The following is a 14,048-nucleotide window of genomic DNA, read 5'->3' on the forward strand; positions in this document are numbered from 1 at the left end:
TTTGCATACTGCCCAAACAGATCCACAGATGATGCAGTCTCTATTGCACTCCACACTGCCCTTTCCCACCTGGACAAAATGAACATCTATGTGAGAATGCTATTCATTGACTACAGCTCAGCGTTCAACACCCTAGTACCCTCAAAGCTCATCACTAAGCTAAGGATCCTGGGACTAAACACCTCCCTCTGCAACTGGATCCTGGACTTCCTGACGGGCCACCCCAAGGTGGTGAGGGTAGGTAGCAACACATCTGCCACGCTGATCCTCAACACTGGAGCTCCCTAGGGGTGCGTGCTCAGTCCCCTCCTGTACTCCCTGTTCACCCACGACTGCATGGTCAGGCATGACTCCAACACCATCATTAAGTTTGCATACGACACAACAGTGCTAGGCCTGATCACCGACAACGACGAAACAGCCTAAAGGGAGGAGGTCAGAGACCAGGCCGGGTGGTGCCAGAATAACAACCTATCCCTCAACGTAACCAAGACTAAGGAGATGATTGTGGACTACAGGAAAAGAAGGACCGAGCACGCCCCCATTCTCATCGACGGGGCTGTAGTGGAGCAGGTTGAGAGCTTCAAGTTCCTTGGTGTCCACATCACCAAAAAACTAGAATGGTCCAAACACACCAAGACGGTCGTGAAGAGGGCACGACAAAGCCTATTCTCCCTCAGGAAACTAAAAAGATTTGGCATGGGTCCTGAGATCCTCAAAAGGTTTTACAGCTGCAACATCGAGAGCATCCTGACTGGTTGCATCACTGCCTGGTACGGCAATTGCTCGGCCTACGACCGCAAGGCACTACAGAGGGTAGTGCGTATGGCCCAGTACATCACTGGGGCTAAGCTGCCTGCCATCCAGGACCTCTACACCAGGCGGTGTCAGAGGAAGGCCCTAAAAATTGTCAAAGACCCCAGCCACCCCAGTCATAGACTGTTCTCTCTACTACCGCATGGCAAGCGGTACCAGAGTGCCAAGTCTAGGACTAAAAGGCTCCTCGACAGTTTTTACCCCCAAGCCATAAGACTCCTGAACAGGTAATCAAATGGCTACCCAGACTATTTGCATTGTGTCCCCCCCCCAACCCCTCTTTTACGCTGCTGCTACTCTCTGTTTATCATATATGCATAGTCACTTTAACTATACATTCATGTACATACTACCTAAATTGGCCCGACTAACCGGTGTCTGTATGTAGCCTCGCTACTGTTATTTTTCACTATCTTTTTACTGTTGTTTTTATTTCTTTACTTACCTATTGTTCACCTAATACCTTTTTTGCACTGTTGGTTAGAGCCTGTAAGTAAGCATTTCACTGTAAGGTCTACACTTGTTGTATTCGGCGCAAGTGACAAATAAGCTTTGATTTGATTTGGTCCCGTGTGGCTCAGTTGGTAGAGCATGGCGCTTGCAACGCCAGGGTTGTGGGTTCATTCCCCACGGGGGGACCAGGATGAATATGTATGAACTTTCCAATTTGTAAGTCGCTCTGGATAAGAGCGTCAGCTAAATGACTTAAATGTAAATGTAATTTGATTTGATTTGATCAATGCCCTTTGAGATTCTGCGCAGATTATTACAGCAATTGTGTAGATCTCCACAGACCTGTGACTGCCTATGCACACTTTATATGATTACATAAGAAATTTAAAGTTACAGTAACCTCAAAATTTGGCCATGGATGTGTTACTCATTTTAAGGTTGAATGTTACATTAGTTTGTAAAACAGCCTTTAGGCTATTTAATGTATTACAAAAGTAATATTCAATTGTGTTTGCTTGGCAATGCAAACACATATCAACATTTGAAGGAGATGCCTTTACTGCTAGTTCCATCTGAGCCACTGACTTAATCTGGCTTTAATTCCATTTTGTCTACAAATGAATAAATAATATATTGGATTCATGTCTCCATCTCAATCAAAAATCTAAATTAAAGAATAGGACTAAATCAAATCAAACCTTAAATGCACTTTAAATCAATTTTGATTTGATTTAGTACTATTCTTTAACTTAGATTTTCGGTTGAGATGGAGATGTGAATCCAACCTATCAGTTATTAATTTGTAGACAATGTCACACCTACTCCTGCTCCATCCCTCAGAAGCTCGAAGTTGCCGGTCTACTAAACACCGGCAATTAAATTATGCACACCTGTTCCCCATCATTACGCACACCTGGTCATCATTTTCTCCTTGATTACTCTTTATTTAGTGGGCCATGGCCATAGAGCCCACTTTTGACTCAACTGTCCATAAAACTCAACCAATATACTGACTCAACTCCAGCTCACTTTAATAATGGAAATTGATGGAAATTGATCAAAAATGTATCACTAGCCACTTTAAACAATGCCACTTAATATAATGTATATGTTTATACTGTACTCTATATCATCTACTGCATCTTGCCATCTTTATGTAATACATGTATCACTAGCCACTTTAAACTATGCACTTTTATGTTTACATACCCTACATTACTCATCTCATATGTATATACTGTACTCGATACCATCTGCTGCATCTTGCCTATGCCGTTCTGTACCATGACTCATTCATATATCTTTATGTACATATTCTTTATCCCTTTACACTTGTGTGTGTATAAGGTAGTAGTTGTGGAATTGTTAGGTTAGATTACTCGTTGGTTATTACTGCATTGTCAGAACTAGAAGCACAAGCATTTCGCTACACTCGCATTAACATCTGCTAACCATGTGTATGTGACAAATAACATTTGATTTGATTTGATAGCACATCGCTAATAGTCGGTGATAAATATCATAGCTAAGCTGGGCTTGGTTAAAACCCAAGATAGGACACCCAAGGGTAGCTGTATATAGAGCAATTCTCCAGTAGGAGATGCTGCCCAGTCTTTTTTAATGATAGTGGATATAACTTTGAAGATCTGACATTGTTTTAAAGGTACAAATTCAACATATTTTATAAGGTTTGTCTATGTTGAAATTTGATTACCATGATGACAATCCTATGGTTGAAATTTCACTGTCAGTTTACTTTGATTACTTTTTTCAAATCCAATGTATTATCCACGTAGATTCCACATCACAATACGTTGACAAATTACGCTGAAACAACGTTGATTAAACCAGTTTGTGCCCAATGGGTAGCTTCAGTTGTTGTCTTAAGAATTGCCTTCATGTTGTCCATTGTCTATAATGCCATCATACTATAGTTTGAGTGTTTGGGACAAGTCACACAACATCAAACGAGGCCAGTACCTGTAGTGTAGACCCACCCACTATTCTTCTCCTGTGTGGCAATGTTGATCTGTATTCTCCGCTATATGAATATCTTCCCACTCAGTCGTACAACCCGATATAGTGCCATGTCATGCTGAGGTCTAATATGTGGTAAATTGTGTTTTGACAGCATGAAATCTTGTTTTCCAGAGGAACTGATACTGCATAGCCTATTGTGTCACCCTGCAGAGGCTCACTGTGCCTGCTCCTACAGACCCCTATCCTTAACCTGCTATTCATAGTTTCCACACTGACAGGCTGGCATCAACGCTCACAGTTTATTAGACTGCTCCCTGAAACAACGTTCACTTTGTGTGGAGAGGTGGCATTCTCGTTGTACTAAAGACGTACCAAAATATTGACCTTCATTGGAAAAATAACACTAATGGTGGATATTAACACTTTTTGTGTGCAGTGATAAGCAGCAAGTAATCTAAAGGCCTATCCTTATCTACTTCTGTAAATTGCCCACAAATTCCACAAAAAGAGAAGAAAAGCACTGGTGAAAATGCTTGACAACAAAATGTACTTCTAATAAAAGTGGAACTGCGAAAATCGTAGTTCACAGAGTTCACACAGATGCACAAATAGACACACGCCATTTTCCCACACAAGTGAGTGACGTGTGAATGTGTCTCTATATAAATATGCCTTTAATTCCCTATACTACTGCTGAACGGTTTAACAGGATGCAATGCAGTGTTCTGCTGGTCTCTCAGATAAACTTCTAGAGAAACTACAACAGCTGCAAGCTCACCCCTCTGAATCCACTCTTTATGGAGGGAGAGAATGCATCTGTTCTATGTGGCAAGCTTTAACCTTATATGATGGGGTCAGAGTAAATGTTTTACTTTGATTTACCAGAACATCTAAGATTCCTTACAACAGGAAGTGTAATCTGTTTTAGATGTTGTGGTGGAGGTGCAGCTGGTGAGTGATGGGTTTCAGATCTAGTTATCGGTTTGTTAATGGGGGTTCCTCTTTCTAATAGGTTTACAATGTTTGCTCACAGAAACCGTTATGGATTCTGCCAATGTTCGCTCTTTCTCTAATCTCTCTCTGCTCTAACTCTCATTAAAGGGGTGTGAATCACCACGCCAAAAATATAATTCTATACAGAATACAAATGGGAATTTGCAATGACTGCTTCCGACTACTCTATTCAAGAAATCTATGTTTAGTGTGAAGCGTTTCATTTCAGGACCACTTTTTTGAAAGTGTAGAAAACATGGACAACTGACAACATTATTCATTTTAATCTGTACTCCACTGAGTTTGCACCAGTCAAAACGTTTTAGGAACATATTTAGTTAACTTTTAGGACATTAGTAACCAGGGAGATGTATTACATAATGCTTTTTCAACAGTTGTGAGGAGAGAGTGTCTGATGTAAAATGGACACATTTCAAATGAATTTCTCTCCCTCCCATTCTGAGAATGCCCTCCTCACACACAATAGCAGGAAGTGACTCAAGGCGAATGATCTTCGTCAGAGCTGGACTCACTCTACAAGTTTGGAAATTTCCAAAATGTACATGTAATTTAAAGATCCAAGATAACCAATATTGTTGGTAATATTTATTACTGGATATTAGTCCAATATAGGAATCCAAAGACAATGGCCATTCAACAATACAAAGACACATTGTTATTGCAGTTATTGCGCCACTATGCTTTGTCCTAGCATGTCTCAACACAGTGACAAAGGGGGGTCTGACACCTACGGAGATCTGAGGGACGCTTTCATGGCTGTACTTCAGCACTTCTTAAAGAGGACGTCTTTGCTGGGTTAGAAGCACAAGAAGGGAAGCGGTGACAGTAACCGTTTCCTGTCTCTAGAGAGAGGGGAAGTAGTCGGGTTCAGGCTGTTCTGGGATGTTGAAGAAAAACAGTCACATTCATACTGTACAGTACAGCACACAGAGTACCAGTCAAAGGTTTGAACACACCTACTCATTCAAGGGTTTTTCTTTATTTTGACTATTTTCTACATTGTAGAATAATAGTGAAGACATCAAAACGATGAAATACATTACATATGGAATCATGTAGTAACCAAAAAAGTGTTAAACAATTCTAAATATATTTTATATTTGAGATTCTTCAAAGTAGCCACCCTTTGCCTTGACAGCTTTGCACACGCTTGGCATTCTCTCAACCAGCTTCATGAAGTAGTCACCTGGAATGCATTTTAATTAACAGGTGTGGCTTGTTAAAAGTTCATTTGTAGAATTTCTTTCCTTCTTAATGAGCCAATCAGTTGTGTTGTGACAAGGTATGGGTGGTATACAGAAGATAGCCTTATTTGGTAAAAGACCAAATCGATATTATGTCAAGAACAGCTCAAATAAGCAAAGAGAAACCACAGTCCATCATTACCTTAAGACATGAAGGTCAATCAATCCGGAAAATTTCAAGAACTTTGAAAGCTTCTTCAAGTGCAGTTTCAAAAACCATCAAGCACTATGATAAACTGGCTCTCATGAGGACCACCACAGGAAAGGAAGACCCAGAGTTACCTGCAGTGGATAAATTCATTAGAGTTACCAGCCTCAGAAATTGCAGCCCAAATAAATGCTTCAGAGTTCAAGTAACAGACACATCTCAACATCAACTGTTCAGAGGAGACTGCATGAATCAGGCCTTCATGGTCGAATTGCTGCAAAGAAATCACTACTAAAAGGACACCAATGAGAAGAAGAGACTTACTTGGGCCAAGAAACACAAGCAATGGACATTAGACCGGTGGAAATCTGTCCTTTGGTCTGATGAGTCCAAATATGAGATTTTTGGTTCCAACCTCTGTGTCTTTGTGAGATGCAGAGTAGTTGAACAGATGATTTCCGCATGTGTAGTTCCCACCATGAAGCACAGAGGAAAAGGTGTGATGGTGTGGGGGTGCTTTGCTGGTGACACTGTCAGTTATTTATTTAGAATTCAATGCACACTTAACCAGCATGGCTACCACAGCATTCTGCAGCGATATGCCATCCCATCTGGTTTGCTCTTAGTGGGACTATCATTTTTTTTTCAACAGGACACCTCCAGGCTGTGTAAGGGCTATTTGATCAAAAAGGAGAGTGGTGGAGTCCTGCATCAGATGACCTGTCCTCCACAATCACCCGACCTCAACCCAATTGAGATGGTTTGGGATGAGTTGGACCGCAAAGTGAAGGAAAAGCAGCCAACAAGTGCTCAGCATATGTGGGAACTCCTTCAAGACTGTTGGAAAAGCATTCCATGTGAAGCTGGTTGAGAGAATGCCAAGAGCGTGCAAAGCTGTCATCAAGGCAAAGGGTGGCTACTTTGAAGAATCTAAAATATATTTCGATTTGTTTCACACTTTTTTCTTTACTACATTATTCTATATGTGTTATTTCATAGTTTTGATGTCTTCACTATTATTCTACAATGTAGAAAATAGTAAAAATAAAGAAAAACCCTTGAATAAGTAGATCTGTCCAAACTTTTTACTGGTACTGTACATTCCAGTGTTAGAAGCCTAATCTTCCACCATTTCAAGCATATGTAAATCAACCAAACAAGCAGAGACTTGGAAATGGATGTACAGACTGTGAAAACAGCCACCACTGCACTTCGCTGTGTGTCAGTACAGTCCTGAATGTGTCAGTCCAGTGTTTGTCCATGAAGAGAGAGGATGTTGACTCACCAGGGTTTTCCAAGAGCCAGCTCCCGGAAAGCAGGGAGAGGATGGAACTCAAAGATACTGTACTGTGTTCCCAGACGCTTATTGTGTTTGTAATTCCGAAGAATTGTGCACACAGAGTCCCAAGCACAATACGCAGCTCTTTGTCCATGGGCCAGGCATGGCTGTGTGTGTACATTGTTTGAATGTGAAACAGATAACACATTGTTCCATTAATTTCCGGTAATGATGCCAGTCTTTGTCTAAGATTGACAGTAAACCAGTTCTGAAAGTACAACTTCATTTACAACAGCATTTTAATAACGAGTGATGATGCATATACAGAAATCTCATACGTAGACAGATTATTGTTGATTTTAAACTGATTAATTGGCCTAAGGAGCCATCAAAATTCAATGCTTAAATAATGTGTTCCATGCAGATCCTCAGTGCTAGGACACTGCAGCTGTTCTCGTCACAGATTACATGTTAATTTAGTCATCTCCTCAAAAATGTCAAATGGAGAGACTCCAAGTCAACACTGGTATAATACTTGCTGTTGCATTGTGCTTCACAAACAGGCTATAAGCTCTCAAGAGCTACACTCACTGTCCCACACACCCTCCACCAGAGAGAGAGAGGCCATAACATAATGCCAGAAGGAGGATATCAGTCACTAAGTCAACTGTGATGTGATATTTCAAGAGAATCACCGATCCCAAGCGGATCTGTGACGACAGTGAAAGTGGAAGACTCAAAACAAAGCAAACTGATGACATTAGTGACAGCATTTGCATTTGAGCATTGTTTGTAAAAGTTGTCACAGTGGAATATACATCTTCTTCTCCAGATCAAACAGGAACACAATACGATTGTCTTTAAACTACAACAAAAGTCACGGGATTGTCACCGCCTTAATGGTTCTTCATAGATAGCTCCTCTGTCTCAGTGGCCATCTTCCAGAGATAGTTCTTCCCCCTCACCCTGCTGGTTCCATACTCTCTCTTATAGGGGAAGGAGAATATCTCATTAGTAGTGTCAGCTTAATTGCCTCTGGTTACCTTGTCTCCCATGCCTTGTTGGGCTACCATCCGTGAGCCCAGCCTGTCCTCTGGTGGTCCTTCCACATTTACTATATATACTTTTGACTACTTTTACTTCACTACATTCCTAAAGAAAATTATGTACTTTTTTCTCCATACATTTTCCCTGACACCCAAAAGTACTTTTGAAAGCTTAGCAGGACAGAGAAATGGTCTAATTCACACACTAATTCACACACATCCCTGGTCATCTCTACTGCCTCTGATCTAGCGGACTCACTAAACACAAGCTTTGTTTGTAAATGATGTCTGAGTGTTGGAGCGTAACCCTGGCTATCCGTAAATTTAAAAAACTAGAAAATGGTGCCGTCTGGTTTGCTTAATACTTATGATACTTAAGTATATATTTAGCAATTACATTTACTTTTGATACTCAAATCTATTTAAAACCAAATACATTTAGATTAGGATTTTACTGGGTGACTTTTACTTTTACTTGAGTCATTTTCTACTAAGGTATCTTTACTTTTACTCAAGTATGACAATTGGGTACTTTTTCCACCACTGGTTTTTCCCAACCTTGGTTCTCAAGTTCCCCCAACAGTACACATTTGTATAGTAACCCTGGACAAGCACACCTGATTCAACTTGTCAAGTAATCATCAAGCCTTCAATGAGTCGAATGAGGTGTGTTTGTCAAGGGGCACAACGAATCTGTGTACTGTTGGGGGTACTTGAGGACCAGGGTCTATGTCATGTAAAGGGCAGGTGTTCATAATGTTTTGTACACTCAGTGTAGGAACTAGCCAAGGCAGTGTTTGTCCTTCTTCTTGTCTCCATATATTTCCCTCTACAGAGTATGAGGCAATAGTTTTCAAGATGGATCATGGACATAACACCAAAACAGATGGTAACAGTCATAGCCATGGGAAGACACCTATATCAGTCCGCTTTAACAGGACTAGTAGAGGCCCAGGGCACTACTTGTGATTTTTAAATTGTTACATTTTTACTTAATACCTTTTTTTATTATTTTTTAAGGGATGCTGCAGCAGTAACAGTACTGTGCTCACATGATGTGAGTTGGAATTAAATATGTTTTGAATAGAGATGCCCAACAAGGTTGTGCAAGCTTGTCCAAATGAAACGTTATAACCTGGATGGCTGGGTAGGGATGGCACAGGCCAAACTCACTTTAAGTCCACTTTATTTTTAAAGATTCATGAAAAAATCTGAACAAATACAGCTTTGTGTTATTATGGGGGATTTTACCTGCGTCACTGTTGCTCAAATCGATAATGGCCTTAGAGAAGAGATTCAATTAAGAACACTCTCTGTAAAGTCCCTATTCACTCTCAAAGAGGCAGGCAGGTTAAATTATTCATGGGGCAATGACCTTGGGCAGGTCCAGGAAACGTTGAGACAATAACAGCACTATTTCATCTATGAGCTCCACCTGGACTGGCTACAAAAGGAAATTCACCTAAGAAAAAAATAAAAAAGGGCTAGCAAAAGAAAGATAGCCGATATCCAACATTTGTGAGTCAGAATGATGGGTTTTATGCCCAGCCTTGGAGAGAAATCAAAACAAAAGCATGCCTCTGACCCACTGGCGCTCCACACCACACTGCAGCTAGGGTCTGACAGAGAGCTGAGGGGGTGCTGGAGGTTTCATTGCCCCCCCTTTCCTTTCCTGGCTCGGCCTGACGTGTGTTTGGGCCTCTTGTAATACTTTCTCTCTCTTTCGTGGGACTCTGGGAAATTGGCTAATGTACACTCCCTACCCTGGGCCCACATCTCTACTGAGACACAGCAGGCAGCAGCAGCCAGCCATGACTGCCTTATCAGTTATGGGTGAACACCACAAAGCCAGTGGCTGGAGTGGAGAGATACAGTGTATAGGTGTAATACACATTACACTTTTATAGATTGTGCTACCTGTGGTTATTGCCCCCGCAGAGTTGACTGTGATGGGCAATTTCTAAGTATGCAGTATGCTGAGCTCAGGGATTCATGTGTCTGAATGGGGAAAATGTTACATTTATGCATAGGGATTTTGGTTTTCTTTCACCATTATCAATGATGAGTTTAATATGTTATGTTGGCCTCATTGGAACAAATATGAGACTGTATGGTTTTTGGTTGTGAACAATTCAAGCAGATCCTAACATGAGAACAAATTGAATTGTCCTAAGTTATTTTGCTGAATTTTGGAATTTGGTATTCTATCCAATAACAAGCTATCAAAAATAATGACGTCAATAGATCTGGAAACCACTATTGGAACACTCAGTGAGTCTCATTTCTCCATAAGCCAAGTTGTGTGACCCATGGTGGGTGTGTGGGTAGTAGATGGTGAAGAATGTTGGGAGTGGGAGGGAGAGCTCAATAGAGTCATTCTCATACAACCTATTAAATATACAATGACAGAAAATATGTTTTGTACCCAAGTGCAACAAAAGCCAAATCAGAAGAGAGACTACATGAGAGATCACAATTCAATATGTTGTAGAGAAATGTCCATGATGAATCCGATACAGTATTCAGTTCAAATTAACTTCATTTTAGGACATTATTAGTAGAGAATTTGATCAATTCTTATGCATAGGCTACACAACAACAGGATTGAGCCTGTATAAACTACACTCTAAGCCTACATCCATGATAAACTCACATAGACTGTTGGTGAGTAGGCTATACCAACAAAATTACCGATGTGTTACTTATATATTTGCAATGCCATGTCTGACCATTTGCCTGGTGTAGATGAGTTCAGCTGAGTTCCTGAAAGCCTCAAAAATGCTGCTTCGAATGGTCAACCTGAAAATGTGTCCCACAATTGTGGATCAGCCAAGGCCGTGAGCTCACTGTGCCCCCATGTGGACAATCTGTCATAATCTAACTCAACTGCAGTTTTGTACAATATGGACCGACTGCGCCAGGCACTGGGGAATGGCGCCATGCAGGGAACAACTGCCGGGGGAAACCAACCCCCTCTTTCAATTGGCTCCTTGATGCTACTCTTTCTAATGGTTCCTGGCTACTTTCTCGTTCTACGGGTCGCAGTAGCAGCCAGTTTTACAGACGAGAGTTTCGACGTAGGTTTTTAAGCCATAGATGATGAGTCGGATTTCACTGTTAATTTTGGACACAAAATAAGTATAACAAGTGATGGGAAACAGAAGCTTTATGAAGGTTTCAGCGCGTTCACCAAATTGTGCCAAAAAAACGTTTAATTACTCGGAGCTTCATTATCTGTTCCCAATGCACATTAGGGACATCTGCTGGTCAGCAATAAATAGCAGCTTGTGATGATCAGATAGACGTGTTTTCTCTCCACTATCTTCATCAAAACTGTGGCTCAGCGGTAAGTCGTTGGCTTTAATAGCCTATAATTAGTTGGCATACAAGGTTTACCTTGAAGTAGACTATTTCTCAAAAACGGAATATGTGGCATTATTTAGGACACTTAACACAGAAGCTTATACTATACTAAATAAAACAAATAATTTGAACAACAGTGCAGAAAGTGTGGTTTCACATAAAACAAATTTCAAAATAGTGTGCCTTCAAAGGAGTCGACCTCACACCTTCACTGTCCTGAATTTTCCATAGTTCACTACTCTAGCTGCTAAGCTACCAGTCAAGTGAAACTTTATGTACAAAATCCTAATTATGCTTGTAAATATGGTGTCCAGTAGAGGTATGTGTTTGAAAGTAGCTTGGAATCGAAGAAAGCACCAGAACCAATGCGAAATCAGTGGCACTCTAACTGAAGTTACACTGCAAACTTACTGCAGTAAAAAAACGAGTTATATTGGATGCGGTATTTGCAGCATACTGCAGTTATACTGCACTCTAACTACAGTTGTACTGCAGATATACTGCACACTGACTCCAATCATTTTTCGTAAGGGAAGTTTGAAAAAGCAAGTGATAAAATAAAGCTTCGGACATCATTGATGAGGCCAGTTGGACATACTGCCAAATTCTCTAAAACGACGTTGGAGGCGGCTTATGGTAGGTAGAGAAATTAACATTACATTCTCTGGCAACAGCTCTGGTGGACATTCCCGCAGTCAGCATGCCAATTGCAATCTCCCTCAAACTTGAGACATCTGTGGCATTGTGTTGTGTGACAAAACTGCCTGTTTTAGAGTGGCCTTTTATTGTCCCCAGCACAAGGTGCACCTGCATAATGATCATGCTGTTGAATCAGCTTCTTGAAATGCCACAGCTGTCAGGTGGATGGACTATCTTGGCAGAGGAGAAATGCTCACTTACAGGGATGTAAACAAATTTGTGCCCAACATTTGGGAGAAATAAGCTTTTTGTGCATATGGAACATTTCTGGGATCTTTTATTTCAGCTCATGAAACATGGGATCAATACTTTACATGCTGTGTTTATATTTTTGTACAATGTATATTTCAGTTTGGGCCAAATATATTGGCACCCCTGCATTTTTCTTAAATAATTCCCTACTTCTTCTAAAATAAGTATTTTTTTATTTTTATTTTTTTTTATCTCCTAGCCTACATGCATATAACAGTATATAAATATTGTATTGTAGGCTTACAATAATATCACTTTACCTCCAGATGGTAATTGAGAAATACACTGTGTGTACAAACCATTAGGTACACCTGCTCTTTCCATGATATAGACTAACCAGGTGAATCCAGGTGAAAGCTATGATCCCTTATTGTTGTCACCTGTTAAATCCACATCATTCAGTGTAGATGAAGGGGAGGAGATAGGTTTAAGAAAGATTTTTAAGCCTTGAGACATGGATTTTGTATGTGTGCCATTCAAAGGGTGAATAGGAAAGACAAAAGATTTAGGTGCCTTTGAACGGATAATGGTAGTAGGTGCCAGGTGCACCGGTTTGAGTATGTCAAGAACTGCAACGCTGCTGGGTTTTTCACGCTCAACAGTTACCCGCGTGTCCAGCCAACATGACACAACTGTTGGAAGCATTGGAGTCAACATGGGCCAGCATCCCTGTGGAACGCTTTCGACACCGTGTAGCATCCATGCCCCGACGAATGGAGGCTGTTCTGATATCAAAAGGGGGTGCTGCTCAATATTAGGAAGGTTTTGTACACGCACGCCTCGATCTCACCGACAAGGATTTTGCGCAAACTGGTACCGAGCATTATATGGATATGTGTGCAACAAAAGTTAAACATTCGCCTTCTGATACCATTTCTGTCAAGCTGTGTACACATAGTTTGATGCATACGTTCGATAAATCGAACATATGCACCACCCTGAACGCTCTGTAACGCAACGCTGTAAGGCAAACACAGCGTTCATTTGGAAATTAATGTACTTCTGGTGTACCAAAATGCAATAACTCTGTAGGGTTATATCAACCCGTATCGCTCCCATATTATAATCATCATCATCAGTCCCATATTGCACCACCAGATAGAGCATGTATGGTATTTACCAGTACTCCTGTGGTGTTAGCACAGATGGAACAATGAGACAGATATTTCACCGGATGTATAAATGTGAAGTACCCGCTTGGTGTTTCCACTCACTACCAAATATGGTAGTGATAGGAAGCCCATTTGGGAGATGGAACGTTTAATCTCAACACCATTTCCTGTTCCCAGAACTAGAATATGTTATGAACAGAGTGGACTACGTTTTGTAGACCTTACCCGTAGAAAAAAAAATTGCGTTGTTTTGGAGAGCAAAGGCGAATTGAGTTATTGCGCACTTCACAGAGGAGGCGCGCCCTAATGGAAATATGCAGACGCATACTAGAACACACCTATACGATCTCTATAGCTGGTGCTTGACTCTGCCCACCTCCTTGCTTGTTTAGCCCACGATGACTCATTTGTTCCCGTTGCAAACGACAGGCAGTGGTCTATCTTGGTTTAGTTATAAAAATCTTTGCTGCTAGCCTCAGCATAACGGGAAAGCCTTGAAGTGATGCCACTGTTCTCCGCTGAACTGGAGGGGCAGATGACTTCTACAGCCCATTCGTTTCTCATGGGGTTGAGTTGGCATCTACTGAGCTTGGACATGATAGGCTACAGATGAAGATCGAACAAGGCTTATATGTTATTGCA

Source organism: Salvelinus alpinus, chromosome 17, assembly GCF_045679555.1.
Source record: "Salvelinus alpinus chromosome 17, SLU_Salpinus.1, whole genome shotgun sequence".
NCBI lineage: Eukaryota > Metazoa > Chordata > Actinopteri > Salmoniformes > Salmonidae > Salvelinus > Salvelinus alpinus.